Here is a 24,894-nt window from a genome sequence, read left to right as displayed (position 1 = left end):
AATGATTTAACTCACCGGAGTGTTAGTACCAAAAACGCTGATGAACAGCGAACCACTCGAAGGCTGTAAAACACACTGGAATTTTTGTGTAGAAGAAGAAGAAGATTATCAGAAAATTTCGTAAGTAAATATTCTGGGATTTGAAAGAATATTTATAGCCAATTTGGTACTGTTTCTGAAAAGGTTTGCAACCTTTCAGAACAGCCATAGCTGTTGGAACAAGTTTGACACTGTTTCAGAATAGTCATAGCTGTTGGAAATATTGCGGGAAAATTAAACGGATTTAAAATAATCCGGAAAGAAAAAATCAAATCTAAATCCCTAGCCGTAGCCGAAGCTGAGCGACGACGGCATGAGGCTTGCCTTCTTCTTAGCTCTTTAAGAGCTAAAAGATGAGCTTCTCTATATATACACAAAGATTTTCTTTGCTTCTACCAATGAGGGACAAAGTGCATTAGTAAAGTGAACTCATTCAAAATTTCACCTCCCACCATTTTCCATTCACACTTCTTTTGTTATTAAATAACAAAATGCAACAAGAAATAGGTGACAACATTCTCAGGCATGTGACCTATCAGTCTTAGAAACTACATCAATAAAGTGTTTTCAAGAGTTATACATGAGAGGTTAGCTGGTATTCTTCCTAGTCTTATTTCAGATGAGCAAGCTGGATTTGTGAAAGGGATGAGTAATTTTGAGAATGTATTACTTACGCAAGAAATCACCACTGTATAAGATTGAGAATAAAAGCAGGCCCTAATGTTGTGATGAAGCTTGACATGACCAAGACATACGATAGGTGTTGAGAAAGATGGGCTTTTGTGAAAGATTTATTGGATTGATTTTTGGCATTGTATCTAATGACTGGTACTTTGTCCTAATCAGTGAAAAATCATATGGTTTTTTCAAATCCACGAGAGGAGTTAAATAGAGAAATCCATTATCCCCCACCTTATTCATTCTAGCAACAAAAGAATTATCAAGGGGTCTAAATGCTCTTCATTGGAATCATCATTTTTTTGGCTTTGGTTTACCTAAGTGGAGTCCAAAGATAAATTATTTAGCTTATGCAGATGATAAGATCATATTTTCATCATCAGATGCTACTTCACTTCAATTGATTATGGAAGTTTTGAGGGCAAATGAAGTAGCTTCAGGGTAGTTAATAAATAAGACCAAATTAGCAGTATGTATGCACCACTCTACTGATGATGAAGTGGTGAGGAAGGTCCAAAGAATCACTGAAATTCAAAGACAAGAGTTCCCCTTTACATACCTTGAATGTACAATATTTTACTTTAGAAGGAGGATGGATTGTTATGAAGGACTTATGAAAAATATTTTTGGATCGGTGACGTTCGTGGAAGGGTAAATTACTATCCATAGGAGGGAGAGTAGTTCTGATTTCAAATGTATTATAAAGCATGCCTATCCATCTACTTTTATCAGTTAATCCCCCTACGTCTGTGATAAATAAGCTGCACAAGTTGTTTGCTAGGTTCTTCTGGAGTAACTCAATTGATGGTAGAGCTAGACACTGGACATCTTGGCCTAAAATATGCTTACCTTATGATGAAGGAGGAGTAGGATTTAGGTCTCTACATGACGTGTCAAAAGCATTATTTTGTAAACTGTGGTGGAACTTTTTTACTAAACCATCACTATGGAGCTCTTTCATGAGTCAAAAGTACTGCAAAAAGGTGAATGGTTTGATCGTACCATGGAGGAGAAATGGATCTCATATATGGAGAAAAATGTTGGAATGTAGGGATATTATTGAGCACCAGATAGTATGGCAACCTAAGATAGGATCAGCCCTTTTTTGGTTTGGTAACTGGACAGGGCTAGGTGCACTATATTTTATCACCCCTTCAGATTTCTTTTGTGATGAATTCGTTCATAACATCTATGATGTGGTACATGTGGGGGAGTGGAATGAAGATGTTTTGAGACGTATTCTGCCAGAAGACTTAGCTACTCACATTTTTGAGAATATCAAACCTCCAGTACTTGAGGGCCTCGATCAACCATACTGGAGCTTAGAAACTAGTGGTGAATTTAGTGTGAGGTCAGCTTGGGAGTTTCTAAGGAGTAGAAGAGATTCAGCCTGTGCATGTAACGAAATGTGGGTGAAAGGACTTCCTTTCAAAATATAATTCTTCATGTGGAAATTATGGAAGGGTAAGCTGCCATTGGATGATGCGTGGAGAAAGCTGGGATAGTTTATGCCTTCTAAGTGTTGGTGCTATGTCAATCCAGATCAGGAATCAGTAAATCATGTTTTTTTCACATCATATGCAGCTAGAAGAGTGTGGTCTTATTTTTTCTCGTTTGCTGGTTTTACACTACAGGGGATAACCTTACATCAAGCAATAATCAAATGTTGGACTGCACAGGTAATTCCTACACTGAAGCCAATATTTCAAGCCACGTGGGGATATTGAGTGTCATCACCTTGACACAACTGGGAGGAGAATTGTAAATATGGATAAATTACAATGTCCATACTTGAGAGTCAAAGTAGCAAGGAGTTAAGGGACATGGAGAAACAGAATACTCTGGCGGAAGAAAAGGACTAGTGTATCACTAATATACATCATGTTCAAATCCTTTTGGAGGAGAACATGGTGGTACAAATTTTGACTAACCATGTTTTGTTTTTTGCAGGGGATGTTACTGTATCCATGCCTTGCTATTTCATTCAATTTCAATGGGTGGTATTAGCATTTGATGCTCATTCCCTTGAAGAAGGATGGATAGTAGGCACAAGCATGGAAGCAAGGATGTCTTTTAGTGTACTAGGATATGGAATATGGACTATTAATCATCCAAGAAACCACTAGAAAGATATGAAAGAACTGCCCAGATTTTGGATAGAGGAATTGAATACAAAACAATGCTAGATCGTCTATGAGAATAGTAGCTGGCCAGTTGATGCAATGCAGAATGAAGCCAACTGGGACCTTCTAAGGGAGAAATTCCAGTACCTATGTGTCAATAATACATACAGGGAGCCAGGCAAAGGCATAACATATTGGTTCTATTGGAAATCAGATAGTAAATTGCCATGTTCAAATCCTATGGAGGAGAGCATGGTGCTGCTGTGTTTCACTAACATGTGTTCGATGACCAGCTATGACTAGGGAGTTTGGTGCTCAAAAATGGCAGTGATGAGTGCACTAAGGACCGAAATTTCAGTGCACCTGATTAACTCCATATACCATCAAGACTCCCAAGCAAAATCAGTCACACAGTGTTACTTGATCTCAAATGAATTCTCCAGCTGACTATGCAAACTCACTCATTCTCAAAACTGTTGCTATAAAGGTGCCATATTTGGGAGAGCAGTTGCGGTGGATCACAAGGTGTTACAAATGGTAAAATGCATATGTACTGATCATATACAGCACAATGGACATAAAGATAGTAGATTATTGAGTTTATCAGCACTAATATGGATAATGCAAGATGCAAAATATGGCTATCTCACACGAGGAAGACTGCTCGGGCAGAGTTACTGGGCAAGGGAATTTTTGAGTATCACATCTCTATAATAGGGCTATTACATCAGATTCATTGCTTTTTTAGCTTCCAATATGTGATATCAATGCTCAACATTGATAATAGGCACTATGTATTTGGCAAATTTTATTTCTTTCGCATTGTTAGACCTCCTGAATTTTGTCGTATTTTTTATTTTTATACATATAAAAACTAGCCCTAGGCACCTCGCCTAGTTGATTCGATTAAAAAAACTTAAGTAATAATATATAAGTGTAATCGTGAGAGGCATTTATACATTTGTAAGAAATAGAAATTAAAAGAATAAATATATCTACTATATAATAGAAATATTAAGTGAAGCTAGAATCCCAACATCTTTTTATATTTTTGAAACACAAAAATATTTTTCCATTGCTTTAATTACGCATTATTGGTTAGTTAACTCAAGGCTGTGTTTGGAATCAAGCTCAATATTGGTGGTTGAGTGAAGCCGATTTTGCTCCATGACTCTCTTAAGCCTCTCTTTCATTTTGGTCCTCCTCTCCTAGGCAGCAGTGGCCTCCTCGATTTTGGCACGTAAGCCAGCGTACAAGTTGTTAACTTGTTCCATGAAGGTAAACTCACGCTCGGCAGCAGGAATCACAATATCGTGAAGCTCGGCCTATTTAGCCTTCGCTTCTTTGAGGTTCTCGTGTAGCTGAGAAGCTTCTTGACTATGAGCCATCCTGTCTTGCTCGGACTACTGCAGTCGGGCCTCGATCTAATCCATTTGAGCGACTTTGGCCTCCAGCACCGGGAGGTGCTCAGCAAGCTGATTCCTCATAGCCAAAAGTTGATCTCGTTCTGAAGCAAGCTCTTGATTGTCCAGAATCAACCTCTGCAGGCCATCGGATGCGAGAAAGTTGCCATAAAGAAGGGATAAGATCAAGGTCATTACTTCGAAACGTAAATTGAAAGAAGGTGGAAAGAGGTGAGATTGTTACCTATTGATGAGTGTCTAGTGTATATATAATTCTGACTCGTACTCTGTCAAATATTAGTATAGAAAGATGTCGAACCCACAAAGATTGGTTAATATATTCTACGGATGTTTCTTGTTTGAATTACTATTTTAAAAAAATTAGAAAAGCGCAATAAAGGCTGAAATAAAGAGCTCCATGCCAAAATTGACAAATTCCGAGCAAAACTCTAGAACCAAAAAGACTCCCATATCTTCGAGAAAACCTACGCCATGTATCATATGAAGAGGAAGACTTTGGAGGAGGCCAAAGAAGGCATTGCCAATATCGTTGAATGCATTTCCCAAGCCCTAGGACTGGAGTTAACAACTCATGAGAATTTACCTACTTAGCCCCCTGCAACTGACTCCTCGAATACTTGTTCTGAGTATACGAGAGCTGAAAGGGAGACCAAAGAGAATCCCCCGAATTGGCGGCAACGGAACGGACTTCTTCCACTAGGAGAAATGAAGATCCTTCTCTCCCTTCGGGTTGTCGTAGCAAAGAAAGATGTAAAAAGATTATTTTTGTAATTATGTCAAATCGTTTTACTAGGTTTGGCACTTTAATAAGTAAAAGAACTTTTTGCTTGATTTTTGTGCAAAAATATTCTTTTTACGTTCAATTGATACAACTTTGGGAATATTTTTTGTATAGCTTTTGATTCCGGGCATAAGCAGTTCCGAAATCTGCCCTTTACTATGAGGGTTTCATATGAGAGAGCCCTTAGTTATATGGTTCTCTTGAAGAGGACGTCTTCTGTTCATTATGGCACAAGCATTTGAAGTTTTCGTTAACTCTCAAATGATAAAATAAATTGACTTATCATTTGAACAAGAAATAATATAAAAATAAAAGGACTTTGATTTATTCCTTCTATATTCAAAAGTACGCTTACACAAACATTCATCTGCATAAGTAAATAAAGCTGCCAATACATATGGCTGACTTGTACAACTTATTTCTGCGGAGCTGATCATGCAGTCCCCAACCCTGATAAGACATCAATCCCGGTTCTAACAGTCCCCGATTTTGGTGGCACTCTTGGTGTCGTATCATTATTATTCTCCCCCCCAAGTGTTCGAATGCTAAGTATGAGAATTTGAACACTAGAAGTCTTGCATTCATCGAAGGTATTTCCCTTCATTTTATACTTTATACGGCTTCTTCATCGTTGGAGACAATTTGTTAATGGTTAAATAATATGTTCGGGTTTTGGGAGGCGAGATTTTCCATCAAACCAAAAATTATTTAACCATCCGCAAGTTGTTTTCCACACGAGCTCATGATCGTCGATCCCATCGGTGGAAGAATGTTTAGTGCCTTGATATTGAAGGTCTTGCCTTTACTGATGATCCTTCCTTTGTAGTATGCTTTACATCGTTGTCTCATTAAAAACCTTGCCAGAAAAACCCAATTGTGACAAAAACTGGATGAAGGGAAAAAGAGTGTAGCACATACTTTCAGTACCAGCAAGGATCGTAAGCAATAATACCTTTTGAGGCGAGTCACATTCTAGTTCCTCGACAATTTGATTCAATCCTGATTTTTCAGTTCATATGAGCCTTTGACGGTTATAGCTGAGACCCGATAAGGTCCTTCCCATATTGATCCCAGCTTTCCAGCGTTAACTTCGTGCTTTGAGTAACTTTCCTTAGAAACAAATCTCCAACTTTGAACTAATAGAGATTCGCCCACGTATGCCAGATCTCGGTGCTCCTCAAGTAAATCTTGCTTGACCAGCAACTCTTCATTGTTTGCTTCTTCATTTGTCCGTGAAAAAGTTCGGGTTGGCTCCCCCACTTCCATCGGTATTAAAGACTCTAAACTGTATACAAGGGGAAAGAGTGTCTCACCCGTGCTCAACTTTGTCGTAGTTAGATATGCCCATAGCACACCTAGTAGCTCATCTGGCCATCTGCCTTTAGCATCTTCTAACTTCTTTTTAAGGTTTTGAATAATTACCTTGTTGGTCAACTATGCCTGTCCATTGGCCCCCGGGTAGTACGGTGAAGATGTAATTTATTTGATATTTAACCCTTTCAAGAACTTTGTGAATTTTGAGCCTATGAACTATGATCCGTTGTCACAAATGATCTCCTTTGGTATTCCAAATCGGCAGATTATGTGGTCCCATAGAAGTCAATCACTTCACGTTCTCCAATCTTTTGGTAGGGACTTGCCTCAACCCACTTAATAAAATAATTAGTTAAAACTAAAAGAAATCTTACCTTTCCGGGCCCTTGAGGTAAGAGACCAACTATGTCCATTCCCCATTTCATGAATGGCCATAGCGACACCACCGAATGCAGCAACTCCGCTGGTTGATGTACTAGCTATGCATGGCATTGGCATTTGTCGCATTTTTGCACAAATGTTTTTGCCATCTGGGGACAATAGTAGCCGGCCTTGACTAACTTAAGAACTAAATCTGCACCGGAGTGGTTTCCGCAGAATCCTTTGTGGACTTCTCTCATCACGTAGTCAACCTCTGAAGCCCCTAGGCACCGAGCCAATAGTCCTTGGAACAATCTCCTATATAACTGTTCCATCAACGAGGCAGTAATGAAGCTTTGGTTTGTAGTGCCCAAGACGCCTTTGGGTCCTTGGGTAATTTACCATGTCTAAGCTATTCAATAAACTCATTCCTCCAATCACAGATTAAGTTGGTTGAATTTACATTGCATTAGCCGTCTACATCCAACACCGAATGCAGCAATTGGAGGACTGTACCAGAATTTGATCCTCTCATCTCTGTGGATGACCCCAAATTAGCCAATGCATCTGCCTCCATATTTTCCTCCCTCAGAATGTGGACGATTGACCTCAAAATCGTGTAAGTAATGCTTGAACCTTGTTCAAGTATTATTGCATGCACTCCTCCTTTGGGTCACAAATTCCATACACTTGGTTTACCACAAGCTGGGAGTCGCACTTTATCTCTATGACCTCGGAACCTAGTCCCCGAGCTAGTTGAAGTCCTACAACCAAAGCTTCGTACTCGGCTTCATTATTAGTTAATGGTACAGTTCTAATGGCATTAAGGTTTCCCCTGAAGGGGTGATTAGATCTACCCTGAGACCAGACCCTTTTATATTGGAGTATCCATCCTTAAACAAGGTTCAAACTCCTGATGTCGTTCTCGAAACCAGCATTGCTGCCTTAGAAGCCAAAGGCATTAATCCCGGACTGAAATAGGCCACGAAGTCAGCCAAAACTTGTGACTTAATAGCAATCCTCGATTTATATTCATGTATTTATATTCATACGAACTCACTAACATCGGCTGCCCATTTAACCAAACGGTCGGACAACTCAGGATTATGAAGGATATTCTTTAAGGGAAAGGTTGTCATAACAACTATTGGGTGACACTAAAAATAAGGCATAAGCTTTCGAGAGGCAACTACGATAGCTAAAGCCAACTTTTCAAGGTGCGGATAATGAGTCTCCACTCCTAATAATATTTTACTAACATAATAAACAGAAAATTGTGCACCTTCTTCTTCTTGGACCAAAACGGCACTTACCACTACTTCCGAGATCGCTAAATAAATTGGCACTTGTTTACCTTTCCCCAGTTTTGACAACAATTGAAGGCTGGATAGGTACCTTTTTAGGTACTTCAGTGCATGCTATCATTCCGAAGTCCATACCAAGTCGTTCTTCTTTTACAAAAATGTGAATAAGTGGTGGAATTTTTTCGAGGACCTTGAGATGAATCTGCTGAGAGCTGTCAACCTACCGATCAGCCTCCATACTTCCTTTACACATTCTAACTAGTCCGGGATGTCCTCGGTGGCTTTGATTTTTTCAAGGTTTACCTCAATCCCTCTTTGCGATAGCAGAAAACCCAAAAAAATTCCAGAGCCAGCTCCGAAGACACACTTCTCCGGGTTGAGTTTCATATTGTACTTCCTTAGAGTGTCGAACGTCTCTTGGAGATGGTTCATATGATCTCCTATATTTAAATACATAACTAACATGTCATCAATATATACCTATATCGTCTTACCTATCTATTTTTCAAACATCTTATTAACGAGCCTCTGATAAGTGGCTCCAACATTTTTGAGCCCAAAAAACATTACATTGTAGCAATATGTGCCAAAGTTTGTGATGAAAGAAGTTTTTTCTTGATCTTCCGAGTTCATCCCAATCTGATTATACTCGGAATAAGCATCAAGGAGACTCATTAACTCGTGCCCAACTGTAGCATTAATCATTTGATCAATGTTTGGCAACGGGAATTAGTCTTTGGGGCACGTGTTATTTAAATCCTTATAGTCCACACATCCTAAATTTGTTATTCGTCTTAGGTATTACAACTATTTAGCTAACCATTCCAGGTACTTTACCTCTCAAATTGAACCGATGTTAAGTAGACGGGTTACCTCTTCCGTAAAAAACTGCTACTGACCTCTACTATCGGGCGTTCTTTTGCCTTATCGGTGGGAAGTTTGGATCCAGACTTAGTTTGTGGACTGCTACCTCCAATGGAATACTTGTCATATCCAAGTGCAACTACACAAAGCAGTCAATGTTAGCTTTAAGAAAAATTATAAGTTCTAACCTCAGTTTCGAACTTAACCCCATTCCAAAATGAAACTTTCTTTCCAAAAATTCCTCGAACTGGGCCACTTGCTCGAGCTCTTCCGCAATTGATTTAGTCGCATATGTCTCCTCCGATACTTGAAAAGATCTCGGTACCTGATATAATTCCGACAAGTCCTCATTTTTGTCATCTTCGATTGGGATGGGAAAAGGTGTCGGTTCGTGTAATTACTATTTGTTGGATTCTTGTCCTTGCTGCTGGAAATGGTTACATTGTTCATATCCCTTGTTGTCGGTTGGTCTCCTCTTATCTGTTTTATCCTTTTCGGTGTCGAAAATTTCAACAATTGGTGATAGGTCGAGGTCACAACCTTTATATCGTGTATCCACGACCTTCCGAGGATCATATTATAGACCATGTCGTCATCTACAACTTCAAACAAAGTGGTCTTCGTTACCCCTTCGGCGTGCATGAGCATCAAAATTTCTCCTCAGGTTGTGACACTCGTTAATTGAAGCCGGATAGAAGTTTTGTCGCCAGAACAATGTTCTCGGTTAATTTCACTTGTTCTAGGACCCTCCATTATATGATATTGGTCGAACTCCCTGGATCGACGAAAAAATGCTTAATTTTGAAATCTAAGATATTAAGTGAAATTACCAGTGTGTCATTGTGTGGTAGGAGGAGTACATCAGCATCTTCTTCCGTGAAGATGATGTCATCTTCCGAGACTTTCCAGATCCTCTTGCCATGAGTCACTGATATTTTCGTTTATTTTACTAATAAAAATGTCACCCCATTGACCTCTCTTCCTCCAAAGATCATGTTGATTGTCATCCAAGGTGATCCCGCTGCTGTCTTTGATGGCTCAATGTTGTCCCAGCTTCTACCATAATTGTTTTTGGCACGGTCACTTAAGAACTCTCTAAGATGGCCATTCTTCAACAATATTTCCACCTCCTTGAAAACATGTCGGCAGTCCCCAGTTCTATGAACATGAGCCCCATGGAATTCACACCGCAAATTAGGATCCTTTTGGCTAGGATCCGATCGGATTGGTTTTGAAAATCATAATTCTTTGATATTTCTTATTGCTGACACCAATTCTACCAGGCTGATGTTAAAATTGTAATCTGATAAGCTGGAATATGCGGGATTTGGGGACCCTAACACCTCTTTTTCTTGCAACGATCTATTATTCCGGCCATGATCCGTTCTTCTGTTGGAAGCAAACCTATCCAATAACTGAAATCCTTTACTGCTACGCCTATTTGTCCTCTTGTACGGTAGAAAATGACCCTTAGAGGACCTTCGATTTGCGTCAAAGTCATTTTTAAACTTATCCTGATTTTTATCACGACCCCGTCCCTTGGATGACACCGAAGATCCAAGTTGATCATCTTCTATTCTTATCTTCGACTCGTAGAGATTATGGACATCCGCCCATGTGGTTGCCTGAAACTCGAGCAAGCTATCCTTTAGTTTTCAGGAGGCATCAGAACTCAGCGGATTTAGACCCTTCATGAATGCTTTCGCTGCCCATTCATCCGGAAGTGCTGGTAATAACATCCTTTCCTTTTGGAATCGGATCACGAATTCTCACAGTAGCTCGGATTCTCCCTGTGAAGTTCTGAATATATCTGCCTTTCTGGCATGTTCCTTTCTTGCTCTAGCATGAGCTTTGATGAACGAATTTGCAAGTATTTCAAAGAACTGATTGAATGCTCAGATAAGAGAGAATACCATGTCAGGACACCCTTCGTGAGGGTTTCGCCGAATTTTTTAAGCAAAACCGACTCGATATCATGTTGAGCTAATTCGTTTCCTTTCACTGTCATGGTGTAAGACGTGATGTGCTCCTGCGGATCCCAAGTCCCATCGTACTTTAGTATATCATGCATTTTGAACCTCTTGGGGATCAACTCTGGCGTCATACTTGGTTTAAACGGCAACTGTGTATACTTTTTTGAATCTGACCCTTCAACACCAGCAGCGCGCCCGGAATCTGATCCATCCTAGCAAGAAATTCCTTCAGATTCTAATCCATTTGTTCATTCATCTCTCTCATGAATCTCATGAGCTTGATTTTAAAAGGATCGTTCATGTTATTGTTCCCAGATCTACTATCGTTCCCCCCGGCATTGTCATAACCGACTTCACCCCTCGGGGTGTTGTTATCGGTTCTCTAAGCCGTTTGATTTGCAGGAACACTAAGAGGAATCGGGGCACTTCCATTCACATTATTGGAAGCACCCGTCAATATTTGTTTTAATTTCGTCATCACCCGATACTGTCTTGAGAGGTGATCCATGATTGCTCTTTGTTGTTCTCTGAGGAGTTTAACCGTTTCAACAACGCGTTCATCCTCTGCATCATAGTGAGTTAGGGTGACCTTCACAAACCGGGGTTGTTTGATCCCCTTCATTGTGGGTCTCACTAATTGAGTTACCACGCTGGGACACCTCCTCCTGCTCATCGTTTGCTCCAACGCTGTAAGCGTTGTTGACATTATTAGCTACCATATCTGATTTTTACATATGAAAGAGTCAAAACTTTGTTAGTAACAAATAGATCAAAGCAATTACGCAACTGTCTATGCCCCACTGTGAGCGCCAAACTGTTTACCCCTAAAATGGTACAGTTAAATTTATGGTGTGGTTTATAGACAAGCGAACCAATTAAATCCAAAAACGATAAATAAATAGGAACAGAAATAAGATTGACGACTGAAATTAAAGGAGATAACAAGCCTGACTCATAACTTAGCCTTTTCGAGGATAATAAAAGCATTGTTTAAATTGTTTAATTTGAACGTAACAAGATAGTAGACTATAGCTTTTGTGTGCAGAATGTTTCATATATCTACAATGGTTGTTAACCCTACCATTTATAGCCCTATTTAGAGGGAGAAGATTCTAAAATCAAGCTCCTCTTGAATGAGAATAAAATCGCCATAAATGAGTGCATAACGGTTGGCTTTAAATGCAAATATTCTCTATAATGGCTGCCCAACGAATGTTGCCTGGTGACAATGCGGCGAATCTTTGCTATCGGTTGTTCTATCTTCGGAGCTTGTCCGGCGCTGATCGCTAGCTGTTTGCAACCACAACTATTTGCTTACCCATATCCTCCTTGTCTCCAATGCCACATGTCACACCGTCGTTCGCCCAATTGTTATAAACTAGTTTTAGCCCGTACAACAAACAAAGACAAATGTACTGCTCCAACTACAAAATTACACTGGCCAAGCACATCATACTTTTATGATAGGTAATAGATTAGTGAATGCACCTACAAGTTTGGCCGTCATTAAGCCTTCTGCCTAATTATTAGTTAATTCGAAATAACATCCCAATGAAATGGAAGACATGTTTTTATTAAAGAAGGGTGCAACTTATTAAATGTTGATTGGTAACCTAAGTTACAAGGAGATGATGACCCATTTAAATGGCCTAGAATGAATGAGCCTGACTTTAGAAAACGGCGATACTTTGGCAGATTATCTGAAATTATTTGAATCACTAACAACACAAAAACAAATCTTATTGTTCTTGGCAAATTGCTTTTTTTTTTTTTTTTGCTTTCAATCTTGTTGTAATCAAGTTGTGTTCAATTAAGCATCTATCGATCACTGAATAATAAACATAACTTTCTCTTTTTCTTATTAATTTATCGTTCTATGTCATATTTATCTCAATTGTTTAGCTATTTTTGGGTTGAATTAATTGCTTGTGGCCAATACTTTAATTAATTTATTCTAATAATCAAATTTTAGGTTAAATAAGTTCATAATCACAAAATTCTAATGTGATTACATTCAATTAAACTATAACACATGAAATAAAATAGAGATTCTTTTTCAGTTCACCTCCTGCGAATATGGGGAGTGAAAAGTACTCATTTATAAATAACACAAAAGCGTAGGAAAATATTACTTATATATTGTACAAAAAGCAAAGGGCCCAACAAAGAAAAGAACAAAAGGCCGAACGAGCGGGGTACATTGAAGGCAAAACGCCGGGGTGAGGTCGGTGGTCGGTGGCAGATAGTCAAAGAAAACGACACTTTTAGTTCTTTGTTTTCTATTCTAATTAAATAGGAATGGCACTCCTCTTTTTGCCTTCTGTCTCTCTTTTTCCCTATTCCAACTTTAGAGGAGCCAATTCCTTTGTAGTTGCCGTCCTCAACTTATTGCAATAATTACCTCTATATATATTGTGGCTTGAGTCAATCAATTTAATTAATAATATTATAACGTGTCATCAACATTAATTCCCTATGACCATCATTTCTCATAGTATGAAAATACTTTTGTCAGGAAGTAATTTATTTTTCAATGTAAAATTTTCTGGTGCTAAGTGCTAATACGAATTTAATCGGTTCTAATATGAATATCGGATAGCATGTAAAAAAACAAATTTAAAAGCATTTCTCATAGTCCCCAACAGCAGCTCTCATTTTGAACCATCCTCTTCCTCCTCAATCAAATTTATAGAAAAACAAGGGGAAGGACGACTGAAATTTCATCAATATAAATTTGGAATTTTCGCAAAAATATCTTCGAATCAACTACAAACTTAATCATTTTATGGAATTTTTTTATAGCAGAAGAAATAGAAAACGAGATGTAATTATATGATCAACTATATATTTTTGTTTCTTCCACTCTTTTTTCTTTTTTTTGTACAGAGGAAAAAATTGCGAAATATATTCGAGATAAAGACGATATTAACAAGAGTACATTATATTTTTGATACCTAACTGTATTGGTCAAAATCTAACCATCACGATGAGGTTGCCCGACACCCAGCTTCAGTAACCGGGCAGTGAAAGTCAATAGAGTTGATGTTTTAAGCGTCAATATCACACAAGAGGGGGTGATTTGTGTGGTACTCAATTTTCGCTTAACTACTCTATAGAAGAACCTGGTTCTTCTAAGTGTTCCAACCACTACTGTTTGCGGAATAATAAATACAGAAAATAAAGAATACAAGTATTTTTACGTGGAAAACACCCGGCTCAAAAGGTGAAAAAACCACGACCTACTACTCAGTAGGATTTTCCCCAACACTTCACTAAATCACTGAGCCAAAATAACATTTACAAAACTCTTTGTAAACCTAAGGATTACCTCTAATCCCGTTGTAGCAACCAGCCTCTAACTGTTGCGACAACTTCAAGTTAACTCTAACTTGCATACTCAAAGTACCTATTACAATTGCTTCTAGATAAAGCTGAAAAGTACAATATGAAAACACATATTACAATTGAACTAGAAATAAAGAAAGACACATAAAACTCTTTATGGAGCTGGTTCTTCAATCTGGTTCATGTAGCTTCAAGTTTGCACACTTGAATCACATACGAACTGCTTGCAAAAAGCCTTGCTAGTTTGCTCTCAATTCACGTTTAACTTCTGCGTTTTTGTGCAACACTTATAATGTGAGAACATCCTGCAATTTATAGAGTTAGTAGATGAAGAAATAACTAGAGTTCTGATGCAACTCTTCCTTGGTGGAAGAGTTCTAGTTGATTTCAACTTCTAACTCCTTCCCTATCTTGGATAGTGTTCTCTTTGATTAAGGAGTCCTTCTCCTTATCAATTATGCAACCTTTTCGATCAAGAGATATTAAATACATCAAGTTAAGCTTATCTCCTTCACGTGCAACCCATATGCTCGAATCTGCCTGTTTTTGTGTACCTGAGGGATGGACCTGGTTCATCTTGAGTTCCTTTGTCAGTCTTCAAAACTAACCTTTACTTGGGCCAACAAAAGCCCACTCCATTTCTTCTCAGTGCCAATCGACGAATCGAAAGGAGTAACGCCTAAAGTTACGATCAGGACATATTAATGACAAGAAAGTGTCGAATCAAGAAAAGGGCAAAAAGGCCTCGACTATATATAGCCAAAGAAATCTCTCAATTAGGGGGCTTCTCCACTCTCACGAGAGAAAGGAGGACAAGAAAGATCCTTCTTTGTATCCTAGAAAACGGGGACAAACCCTGTATAATAGATGTAAGTTTTACTTTCTCATCAATCGATGCGAAATATGATCTTGAGACTTAATAAGATCGATCATGTCTTTTTCGTCCCATATGCATTCATTATCATTAATGTTTCGATCTGGAATTAATTATATTTGGCTAAGATTTACCCCTTCATCTTTGATTGATTTGTTCAAAAAGGTTTTAACTTCATTTGAGTCAAACAATTTGGCGCCGCCTATGGAGATTTCTTAGTTAAAATTTCGTAGTTTCTCCTAGATCGAAACCAAGAAGTGCAATCACTCACCAAAAGGAGCGCGGAGGAAAAACCCAACCCACGCGAGACTCAAAAGCAGTGCGGAAGAGAAAGAAGATCCAAGCAAAATCCCCGGGCTCGAAAATCTTCATCCCATCAACCATCGATATACTAAACAAAGCAAGCGATGCCACCAACCTCTATTCCCCCGCCGGATCACCGGGCGGGAGCGAATGAAATCTCATCCTCACCTCCCACTTTTTGTTCGGGCAATCACATAAGACCCGCATGGACAAACGTGTACTGAAACATCTCAACTGAAGGACGATAATTGCTCCAACGCAGCTGAAATGCCTCCTGCCGACAACATATCTGAGATGGACGGCAGGAGTCAGACAAGAAAACCATGGGGCGTACACAGCACGAACCTAAATGAAACATCAGTACCTCGCATTCACCAGCGTTGTACCACCCGGTGCAAGCAATGCCAAAGGAGCTGGGACTCCCGCGAAAGATGACCGACTCTCCAGAAATCGAGACTGACGACGGGCTGTTATTTTGATAAGTTCGAAATAACACCCTTTAAGGCTAAAAGCCTTCACCAAAAGAAAAGAAGAGTTCGACCTCGCTCGAACGACGACGGGTTGTTATTTCAATGAGTTCGGAATAACACCCTTTAAGGCTAAGGGCCTTCGTCAAATGAAAAGAAGAGTTCGACCTCGTTCGAACGACGACGGGCTGCTATTTCGATAAGATTGAAATAACACCCTTTAAGGCTAAAAGCCTTAGCCAAAAGAAAAGAAGAGTTCCACCTCGATCGAACGACGACGAGCTGTTATTTCGATAAGTTCGAAATAACACCCTTTAAGGCTAAGAGCCTTCGCCAAATGAAAAGAAGAGTTCGACCTCGCTCGAATGATAACGGGTTGTTATTTAGATAAGTTCGAAATAACACCATTTAAGGCTAAGAGCCTTCGCCAAATGAAAACAAGAGTTCGACCTCGCTCGAATGATGACGGACTGTTATTTCGATAAGCTCGAAATAACGTTCTTTAAGGCTAAGAGCCTTCGCCAAACGAAAAGAAGAGTTCGACCTCATTCGAACGACGACGGGCTGCTATTTCAATAAGATCGAAATAACACCCTTTAAGGCTAAAAGCCTTCGCCAAAAGAAAAGAAGAGTTCAACCTCAATCGAACGACGACGGATTGTTATTTCGATAAGTTCAAAATAACACCCTTTAAGGCTAAGGACCTTCGCCAAATGAAAAGAAGAGTTCGACCTCGCTCGAACGACGACGGGCTGTTATTTCGATAAGTTCGAAATAACACCCTTTAAGGCTAAGAGCCTTCGCCAAACGAAAAGAAGAGTTCGACCTCGCTCGAATGACGATGGGATGTTATTTCGATAAGTTCGAAATAACGTCCTTTAAGGCTAAGAGCCTTCGCCAAAATAGAAGAAGAGTTCGACCTCGCTCGAATGACGACGGGCTGTTATTTCGATAAGTTCAAAATAACACCCTTTAAGGCTAAGAGCCTTCGCCAAACGAAAAGAAGAGTTCGATCTCGCTCGAATGAAGACAGGCTGTTATTTCGATAAGTTTGAAATAACGTGTTTTAAGGCTAAGAGCCTTTGCCAAACTAAAAGAAGTGTTCGACCTCGTTTGAACGACGACTGGGTGCTATTTCGATAAGATTGAAATAACACCCTTTAAGGATAAAAGCCTTCACCAAAAGAAAAGAAGAGTTCGACCTCGATCGAACGACGACGGGTTGTTATTTCGATAAGTTCGAAATAACCCCCTTTTAGGCTAAGGGCCTTCGCCAAATGAAAAGAAGAGTTCGACCTTGCTCGAACGATGATGGGTTGTTATTTCGATAAGTTCGAAATAACATCCTTTAAGGCTAAGAGCCTTCTCCAAATGAAACAAAGAGTTCGACCTCGCTCGAATGACGATGGGTTGTCATTTCGATAAGTTCGAAATAGTGTCCTTTAAGGCTAAGAGCCTTCGCCAAAAGAGAAGAAGAGTTCGACCTCGCTCGAATAACGACGGGCTATTATTTTGATAAGTTCGAAATAGTGCCCTTTAAGGATAAGAGCCTTCGCCAAAAGAGAAGAAGAGTTCGACCTCGCTCGAATGACGACGGGCTATTATTTCGATAAACTTGAAATAATACCCTTTAAGGCTAAGAGCCTTCGCCAAAAAAGAAGAAGAGTTCGACCTCGCTCGAACGACGACGGGCTGTTATTTCGATAAGCTCGAAATAATACCCTCTAAAGTTAGAGCCTTCGCCAAACGAAAAGAAGATTTGGACCTCGTTCGAACTACTACGGGCTGCTATTTCGATAGGATCGAAATAACACCCTTTAAGGCTAAAAGCCTTCGCCAAAAGAAAAGAAGAGTTCGACCTCGCTTGAATGACGACGGCCTGTTATCTCGACAAGTTCAAAATAACGTCCATTAAGGCTACGAGCCATTGCCAAAAGAGAAGAAGAGTTCGAACTCGCTCGAACATCGACGGGCTGTTATTTCGATAAGTTCGAAATAATACCCTTTAAGGCTAAGAGCCTTCGCCAAAAGAAAAGAAGAGTTTGACCTTGATCGAACGACGACAAGACGATATTTCGATAAATTCGAAATGACGTCCCTAAAGGTCAACCACCACCGGAAGAAAAGAAAAATCGGGACTAGTCAGACAAGCCTCCATCTCGCACAAAAGTCGTGAACAGTTGAAATAAAAGTGTAAGTACAAGGCAAATAACAAAGAAAAGAATTTTTATTTATGCAAGGTCACAGTGCGGACTACCGCCGCTTACATATGGACTAGGCCGACCAAAAAAAAGCAACAAACAAACGACAGTCGGCAAACCAAATGAAAATAAAAACAAAAGATAACATTCTTCATTCCAAGCCATCACCGCAGTCATCATCACCACTGTCATCACCGTCTCCAAGAGGTTCTCCATTACCATCATCCACATCCCGATTAGCTTCGGGCGTCTCCGCGTCATATCCACAGTTAATGTGAGCCTCGCTAGCTTTCGCCTGCGCTTCTTCGTAAGCAGCCTCGGTCATGGTGCCCGCCTCCCACAAACTCTTATATATGTCCTACTGGGCTTCAGTATAAACCCAAAACTCATGCGTTTGGGGAGGAACGACAGCAGAAGATGACTCAACCTGAGCTCGTAATCGTTCATTTTCCGCCTCTAGGGCCGCGACCCAATCCCCCAGAACCGATGCCTCCTGATCAATCACGCCAATGCGGTCCTCGAGCCTCGCCTTCCTTAGGGTAGTTGTCGCTCTCTCCGTCTCCTGTTCAGACTGGAGTACGCGAATGGTGTTCTCCAGATCCGTCACCCTCACCAAAGCCTCAGACCAGGCTCTCTCAATGTTCTCCAAGCCAGCAACTTTGTTCTCCATCGCGGTCAGTTTTCTCGTCCACTCCATACTCATTGCCTTGACCTTGACCAAGTTCTGGTCCATCTCTGACTGCGTCAACCTCAACCTACCCTGTAAACTCTCGCACTCCGTCGCGATCCCCCTACCCAACTCGAGCTCATCGTCCTTAATGCGAAGTTTCTCCTCGAGCTCGCTCTTGTTGCGGATGGTTTGCATCAATTCTAGGTCCCCTTTCTCCAACTCCTCACCAAGAGCCCGATTATGGGGATCCGTCCTCAGCCGCTCGTGCATCTCGCGACATTTGTCGCGGTAACGATGGTATTTCTCCAACATCTTCAAGAAAACCCTTGTCCGGATGTTGACCCTGCAAATGCTTTCCACTTCCACCATGTATGTCTGGAAAACATAAAGACGGGGTTAAACTAGTACTTTCGAAAAGGGCGAAAGCATAAAGCGAAAATAAAATGTAACGTACCCTCAAGCCCATGACGGCCACCTCGTCCCGCAATTCAGCATCAGGAACATCTCGAAGGGAGTCGTTCTCAGCTTCGGAGCATAACAGGCTGAACTGCGGTACCAGATCTTCCCCCTCCGCCAAGAGACTAATGCCGGAAGGAATCTAGAGGATACGGGCCGAGCCCCTCGCATTAACCACCGAATGAGTGAGACCCTCCTCAAACATCCTAACATCGTCGAGGTCCAGGTGCGACTCAGACTCATAGTCATCAACCACCACGCTTTTTCCCCTTTCTGCTGCTGAAGAGGAAGCACGACCCACTGCAGAAGATGAGGGCACGTCCGAAGTCACAACAGCAGCCCCAGAGGTCTGGTTCTCTACCGCGACAAGGTGTTGACCATCAACAATGGCAGAGACTTATGATTGAGCCAAGACAGCGGCAGGAGTTTCTGATTGCTGATCGCGGGCACCGACAACTCCAACGTTCTGTTCCGCCCCAATGTTGGGGGCATCATCTCAAACTCTACTCTCTGTCTCTTCGAAGGCCCCTCTTCCTCTCCAGTAGATGGTAATGCATCCGTTGGGCGAACGGCATTGGTTGGAACCTCGTCCTGGGAAGCGGCCCTCGCTGGAGTAACCAAGGTCGCAAATTCAACAGAAGCAGCCGTCGATAAAGGTCATATAGTGGATACTGCGATAGGGCGAGCAGATGCGGCCGGCTAGCGAAAGGCCAGTTGAGGTGCCCTTACTCTCCGTACCCTCCCTGGTAACGACGAACGATACATAAGAGGCTAAACCAAAAAAAGAATAGAGAACAACAGATAAAAGCGTCATCTCACCTGTAAGGGGCCTGCATCTAAACCTCTCATGAAAGTTCGACCATGTGTGAACTCTCACTGTGTGGGGAAGAATGGCCTCCACCCATTCACGAATCCCTTCGACAGGCGGCGGGGGAAATCTCTCAGCTGCAAAGACGAGACAGTTTAGTACTCACAGAAAATAGTCGAACATTTCACTAACTAAAGATACAAACTTACGTGCGAAGCTCCATCTCTCAGGGAATCCCGTCGGGTCCGCCACAATGTGTTCGGTCCGCACATAAAAATAGTTCTCATAGAAATGACGGTTGGTCATGTCGTCCATCTTCACCACCAGACTCCTCGACACCCCGAGGACGCATGTGAATCATCGAACCACAGATCAGTTGAGGAGCAAAAATGCTGAGCATATGGCGTAAAGTGACCTCACGACTGGCAAGTTCCGCATATTTGAGCAGCATAAAGAATAACTTGTACAAATAAGGCGAAAGCTGGGCGGGGCACACTTCGTAGAAACGGCAAAAATCCACCACCAACATGGGAAGAGGGAGTGTGTACCCTACAATAAAGGGTTAGGCGTAGAACACGCAGTACCCGGGACAGTCGAAGTGAACTATACCGTCTCCCTCCACCGGCCGCATATCAACGTAATTGGGGATTCCCCACCTTTCTTTCAACACTACAATTTCTTTTCCCTCACGATGGAGGGGACAAGTTCCGACTCCGCTCTGCCGCCAAAACTGAAGTCAATCGCCTCTCTCCCTGGGCGAGGCAAGATCTCAACCACTGAGGGAATCTCCTCATCCTCCACCGCATCTGCCCCCCGGGTGGCTTGAACAGAGCTCTCCGGCACCGGATTAGCGGCAGGAAGATGGTCGCGAAAAGATTCACCAGTCATGTTTTAGCAGAAAACGCGCCAAAAAGTAATAAGAAGAAGAGACAAAAGATTTCAGTAGACAAGAAGGTAAGCAGAAATTCGAGGTATCAGAAAAAGCAATATCTGAACAACTCTCTCAAGCAAAAACGAAGTGAATCAGTCAAGTGACAAGTTTACTCTATTTATAAGGGACATAAATCCCCCGAGTGCGAAAACCAAGAGTCTCCATTCGAATCTGATAAGGCACAAAACGTTTCAGTCTCCCAGAAACGTGTCATAATGGTGATAACCACGAACCAACGCTTCAGCGCCAACCGGCGTTTTGATTCCGAAACCGCTGCAATGGTCCACGAGGATCAAAAGGACACCACCACTCCATTAAAAACCCATAAAATTCGACTAAGGAATGAAAAGTCGTAGGCCAGATTTCTCTTGACTTCGTAATGAGCATCATCTGTCAGCCGAAGTCCGACCTGGGACGACCCCGACAGACGAAGGGACTAACTGTATTGGTCAAAATCTGACCACCACGACCAGGTTGCCCGACACCCAGCTTCGGTAACCGGGCAGTGAAAGTCAATAGAGCCCACTCTATTTCTCCTCCGTGCTAATCAACGAATCGAAAGGAGTAACGCCTAAAATTACGACCGGGACATATTAATGACAAGAAAGCGTCGAATCAAGAAAAGCACAAAAGGGCCTCGACTATATATGCCAAAAAAAATTCTCAATTAGGGGGATTCTCCACTCTCATAAGAGAAAGGAGGACAAGAAAGTTCCTTTTTTGTATCCTAGAAAACGAGAAAAACCCAGTATAATACATGTAAGTTTTACTTTCATATTAATCGATGCGAATGATGATGTTGAGTCTTAATAAGATCGATCATGTCTTTTTCGTCCCATATGCGTTCATTATCATTAACGTTTCGATTTGGAATTAATTATATTTGACAAAGATTTACCCCTTCATCTTCGATTGATTTGTTAAAAAAGGTTTTAACTTCTTTTGAGTCAAACACTAACTATATAGGAAATGTGCATCTTATACACTAATCCTTTTTAGAGGCCATGTAATACATCGTAACTTGAAAAGCATTGTCTGAAAGTGTAACCTCTTTTAGCTTTAGTTTTAAGTTAAAAAAGAAACTACAGGTAGGAAAATGACCCATACTTTTATCTTCTTAAGCAGTAAATCGCATCTGTAAATCACATGTATTTTAGATGGAAAAAGAATTCAATCCATCTCGAATATACCTTCATATTTCAATCGTTTTTAATATAGTAATGAAATTATTCTTTTTGCTTATTTTACTCTTTTAAAAAAAGATCTTTTTTAAGGTTTATAGCAAAATATTTAATTTTGGTTACTTCCTAGCCCTAAGTCACTAAATACGATAATCAGCTACACAATTTTCTTTCTCTCTCTACTTTGATACATCTCATTCTCTTCCCCTTCTTCGATTATTCCAAAGCCATTTTTAACTGCAAACGTAAACCCTATACATCCTCTCAACCTGCAGAAACCTCATATAATATTTTACCACTTTGACACTATAAGCTCCGTAAAATACTATTTAGTGTGGAGAAGATTAATTCTTGGTAAGACATCTACATATTATATATCTATTCTTGTCAAATCCCAGTTGATTAATACGTGTAAAGTTTTAAATTTCTGAGAGTAGCTACAGTGATTCCATCGGAGAGCGACATCAGTGTTTAACTTTGGATCCATCGGAGAGAGACAGTGATTCCGATGGCATAACGAGGAAGATTCGCCGGAAATTAGGGTTTGTTCTTGAACAAAGACGACAAAGTTTGGGGCTGAGCAACTTGATTTTCTGTTAATATATTTCAATATTTTTTCATGTATTTCATTGTATTCATTGTCTTTTTTTCATTGCAATTCAATGTATCTCGTTGTATTCCATGTATTTCATCGTATTCATTGTCTTTTTTTCATTGTAATTCAATGTATCTCGTTGTATTCCATGTATTTCATTGTATTCACTGTTTCTTTCATTGTATTTCAATGTATCTCGTTGTATTCTATGTATTTCATTGTATTCACTGTCTCGCTATATGCCTTGAATGTATTCATATATTTTTTTAATTAATATAATTTATGTATCAGATGTATTATATAATTTTTCTGAAGATTGCTATATTTTTGGGGTATTTTTCGGTTGAGAATCTTTTTTATAACTGAAAATAAAAAATTGTGTGTTATAATTGAGTTTATTGAGTCATATTAGGAGTCTATTATGTTAATTGATTCACTTTCCCTTTTAAAAACAGTGTAATCCCCTATTTCACGTCGTGAATACAGTCGAATACAATAATCTGTCCAGTTGTAATCCCATATTTCACTCCATGAAAACAGTCGAATACACTCTAATACAACAACTGATTAGCTGGACTTCCCTGATTCATGCCTATTTTTGCTACTGTATTCATGAATATAATAGCTTAAATACATCAAATACATCTTATAACCATATAAAAGGTATCGAAAATCCGTAATATAGCAAATGGTACTATAGTTGACTAATTATTACTAAAAGATAATGCTTTATAAAAATTTCTCTAATTTAAAAGGTTAAAAGGAATATGACTTTTCCAAAATTTACGTATACGTTAACACACTATTCTATATATTAGAAATTGTCATCATCTTAAAAAATAAGGTAAAAAACGCAATTGTTCATGGTTACGGTGGTAAATGGTAATGGTGGTGGAGGGGGGAAAATTTAGTAGTAGGAAAGTAAATAGAGGGAAGGGGTAAGATGGACATGGACGAAGCTACATTGTCCTAGGTGATTAATTGACCATCTTTTATCAAAAAATTACACTGTATATATAGGTTAAATATTAGATTTTAGAGGTGTGGGAATATAAATTTTGTTGAAATTAAATTCATAAGCTAATTTGGACTATATTTTAAATTCAAGATATATTAGTTTAAATAAATTTATTGGGCTAATATAATTGGATTAATTGTATATGTCCAATATAAATAGATTAAATAAATAAGTCTTAATCAATTGGGCTAGCCCGTTTAATTGGGCAAAGTGATGAGCCCACTTTATTAGGCCCAAGATGTCATCTTCCTAGAGGCCCAGTTTGGTGCCACGTGTCAAATGACATGGCACACCAAGTCAAACGGAAGAGCCAATAGGATCATGCCACGTGTCAAAATGACAAGGCATGTCAAGTCATATTAGAAGGCCAATGAAGTGCGTCACGTGTGCAAGTGACATGTTTCTGGCCAATCAAATGCGATCATGTCACACTTCAATTTGGTTGGTCGGAAAGAGTTTGTTCTTATCATAAATCTTCCCTTCCACAACTATAAATGGGGGTCTTCATAACCCAGAAAAGACACTAGAAGTTATAACAAGAAGCAAGAAAGAGCTCGTGTATCAAACACTGCAAATTCCTTCACAAGTTTCAAGCTCTAAGCAATCAAGTTCAAGCTCAAGCACGAAGAACAAATCAAGGTCAAGTTCAAGCAATCAAGCTAAAGCTCAAGAACAAGATCATTGTTCGTGGCGACATCTACATATTCAAGATCAAGCTCAAAGGCCCTTGAATTTATTTACTAGTGAAGAGAAGAATCAGAGGATTCATAGAGATTATACACTCAAATATTTGAAATAAAATACTATATTGTTGCAATATTTTTTCGACCTGATTTTATTTTCTCGACGCAAATTTATGGTTTACAAATTCTGGCACGACCAGTTAGACTAGTTCTGCCTTCATCTCTTCCTCCTTTAAATCGAAAACTCCAAGTTTTAAAATCATTTGTTGCGATGATCAAGTACTTCAAGTCTCGTCTTCAAGTTTCGGCAAGCCTACAACCCGACAAACCTTGAAGTAGGGGCATTTGTAGACATCGAAATTTTAAAGGATCTAGCTAAATCCTAAATTCAAGATACTACAAGACTCTTGAAATCCTAGGAGTCTATCGAAGTTTCTTGGAGATTACTCTACCCTAAACCCTAACGCACACCTATATAAAGGGATGCGAAGAGGCGTCTCAA

The sequence above is a fragment of the Nicotiana sylvestris genome, chromosome 7, assembly GCF_000393655.2.
Source record: "Nicotiana sylvestris chromosome 7, ASM39365v2, whole genome shotgun sequence".
NCBI lineage: Eukaryota > Viridiplantae > Streptophyta > Magnoliopsida > Solanales > Solanaceae > Nicotiana > Nicotiana sylvestris.
The sequence above is the reverse complement of the archived record's forward strand: the minus strand, read 5'-3'. Positions refer to the sequence as shown.